The 3,340-nt window shown below is 43.2% G+C and overlaps 1 pseudogene; it reads left to right on the top strand.

The window, feature by feature from the left end:
• The first annotated feature begins 1,254 nt into the window (after positions 1-1,254).
• On the top strand, positions 1,255-1,333 carry LOC112922623 (U4 spliceosomal RNA; annotated as a pseudogene).
• The last annotated feature ends 2,007 nt before the right edge of the window (positions 1,334-3,340 follow it).

Genomic DNA, 3,340 nt, shown 5'->3' with positions numbered 1-3,340 from the left:
AGGGAGGGGCAGCCGATGAGAGGAAGAGACACTGTAGCTGATAATTAGGTGACAGAACCAAGGAAGCCCAATGTCTCCATGCATGGGCAATGGAGATCCGTCCAACAAAAACCACCAGTGGCATCCTTGTTGAGAAGCCCTGGACAGGGGGATCCCTGGGTGGCGCAGCGGTTTGGCGCCTGCCTTTGGCCCAGGGTGTGACCCTGGAGACCCGGGATCAAATCCCACGTCGGGCTCCCTGTGCATGGAGCCTGCTTCTCCCTCTGCCTGTGTCTCTGCCTCTCTCTTTCTCTCTCTAATGAATAAATAAACAAAATCTTTAAAAAAAAAAAAAGAAGCCCTGGACAGAAACAGCAAGTGCAAAAAACTTGAGGTTGAAGGTCACCTCCTCTCCAACACACACACGCACACACACACACACACACACACATTTTTTAACCTAAAACAGGACCACTGTGATCCCCAAGTCTTCACAACTTTCCCAGCTGCCCTGCAACATGGCAGCTCCAGTGCAGCTCGTGCTGTGTGCCTGCCCATCGGTCATGCCCACATTTTCTCCCAGCGCTTGAGGTCCAGGCAGGAGCGCTCACGGTTGGACTTCAGACGTGAAGGTGAATTTGCTGGTGGTGACTGATTCATTTGGAAAAGACCAGAGGAACACCAAAGGTCTTGCCCATCCTGTGCACACCCAGAAATTACTCTTTGCCCTCAGAGTTCTTTTAGAAATAATAGGTGAAGTTCTTCTTGTTTTTTTTTTTTTAAGATTTTATTTATTTGAGAGAGAAAGCACAAGTGAGGAGAGGGGCAGAGGCAGAAGGAGAAGCAGACTCCCCGCTGAGCAGGGAACCCAGTGTGGGGCTCCGTCCCAGGACGGTGGGATCACGACCTGAGTCACAGACGCTTAACCCACTCTCCACCCAGGCACCCCAAGAAACAATAGGTGTCTACCATACAGTAATCCCAAGAGTGTTATTCACTTTTTGGAAATGCCAGTAGAAGTTAGCAAATGTTTTCCATTGGTAATTTCAAAAAAAAAAAAAAAAAACACACATTTTACATTTCCCCTCTATGTATATGTGGTCATGATTTCTTTGGAAATGAATGTATCTGGCCTAGTTGCTATACACGTCAGGTATACTCTGTAAGTTCATTCTTCCTCGTTTTAGCATAAACTACCAAGAGAGTAGGATAGAAGTATTATGCTATACTTTGATAAATCTAACTTGAAAAATAGGTTTATTTTTTTAAAGTTAAGGCTTTGCACAATGGCAGTATTGTAGCCAATGAGGTTTATCCGAGGCACGATTTATTGCTAATTGAAAACTTTTAAAAGGTTAAATGTGGCTTTAAAATCCATTTAGGGGGATCAGCGGTTTAGCGCCTGCCTTTGGCCCAGGGCGCGATCCTGGAGACCCGGAATCGAGTCCCACATCGGGCTCCCTGCGTGGAGCCTGCTTCTCCCTCTGCCTGTGTCTCTGCCTCTCTCTCTCTCTCTGTGTCTATCATAAATAAATAAAATAAATAAATAAAATAAATACTTTAAAAAAATAAAATCCATTTAATATAGTCCTTCTCTATGTTTGAACTACTCTTCTACCTCTAACTGAAATATTTTATTCTTGTTAATAATTCTTACATGCTGGGCAGCCCAGGTGGCTCAGCAGTTTAGCGACGCCTTCAGCCTAGGGCTGATCCTGGAGACCTGGGATCGAGTCCCACGTCGGGCTCCCTGCGTGGAGCCTGCTTCTCCCTCTGCCTCTCTCTCTCTCTGTCTCTCATGAATAAATAAATAAATACAATCTTTTAAAAACATAATTCTTACATGCTCATTAATAATTCTATTGCTTTTCCACTTATACACAGTGGAAGTATTGCCAGATAAGCATCACATTTTTATTTTCTTTTTTTTTAAATAATAAATTTATTTTTTATTGGTGTTCAATTTGCCAACATACCCAGTGCTCATCCCGTCAAGTGCCCACCTCAGTGCCCATCACCCAGTCACCCCCACCCCCCGCCCTCCTCCCCTTCCAGCACCCTATTTTCCATTTTATTTTATTGAAAGGACCTAGAAGAACATTTTTTTAAACTGGCCTCCAATTAATATTCAGATCTCATTGCCTCATAAGGCCCTCTAGCTAGCAAGCCACACTATGAACTAACTCTAGCAAAGGGGTTGGTCCCAGTGAACAGAGATACCATGGATGACTGGGCTCGTGCTCTTTTACCAAGAGGACGTAGTTTGTCATAAACCAGGGAGCAAGGCCAGAGCAAAGGCATGAACTGAAGGAGGACCCTAATACCTTATCTCCGATCATTTCCTCACTCGGTTAAAGTCAAAGACATTTCCTATCCTCTGGTAATTCTTTAGTAAATGGCCCTCTGATAACTCTTGCAGAACTGGTTTATCAGAACTATCCTCCATCTAATTTCCTTCTTCCACTCCAGAAGGACATAACAATGCATCTTCTGTAGCACTGAAGAAGGAAGGGTCTTGCATTTGCTCCTTGCGTATTTCCCCTGAGCTTATGATCAGTTTCTGGGAGGCCATATTCAACCCACCCCAGGTGGGTACCCTGGGCAGCAGCTGTCCTACACACTTCTCAGCTGACCGAAGGGAGATACCTGTAAATGTGTCAAAAAATGGATTGAGATACTTTGGATCTGGAAATCTAAACTATGTCTTAACTTTTCCTACTTGTGTTGATTGCAACCCCATGGACGTGGTGTTCATTAGGGCAAAACTTCATTCAAGCATCTGAACTGTCCTATGAGAGAGAAAAAAGAAGATAAGTGTTCTTTTTGGTGAAGAACCTGATTCTTTCACTTACAAGTTTCTCTACATCCCTGGGATAAAATCCTGAATGTTTTTCACTAGAATGAGGGAATGTACGGCATAGGGTAGGTCTTTCCATGGTGGGTCTTCACCATCCAACTCCAGGCAAGTTTTGAGATTCTAGGCAATGTCCAGTATTTCCAAAGGGAAATTGCTAGGACCTGACACTGCTATTATCCTGAACATTGAGTGAAAACAGTTTCAGTGAGGTCAGAAGTTCTTCAATAATACCCCATAATTATCTTCACTTTTGAAATCTCATTGCAATTAACTCAAAACATACTATGCTACTCATTCATTTTTTTTCGTATACTAAGGTTATTTTTAAAGATTATTTATTTATTTATTTATTTATTTATTTATTTATTTATTTGATAGAGCAGAGTGAGCAAGAGAGAGCATGAGTGGGGGTGGGGCAATGCCAGGCTTGATCCCAGAACACTGAGATTGTGACCTGAGCCAAAGGCAGATGGTTAATCAACTGAGCCACTCAGGTGCACCTAT

The sequence above is a fragment of the Vulpes vulpes genome, chromosome 16 (assembly GCF_048418805.1).
Source record: "Vulpes vulpes isolate BD-2025 chromosome 16, VulVul3, whole genome shotgun sequence".
Classification (NCBI taxonomy): domain Eukaryota; kingdom Metazoa; phylum Chordata; class Mammalia; order Carnivora; family Canidae; genus Vulpes; species Vulpes vulpes.
Note: the sequence above shows the minus strand (reverse complement) of the source record. Positions and strands in the feature narration are given on the sequence as shown.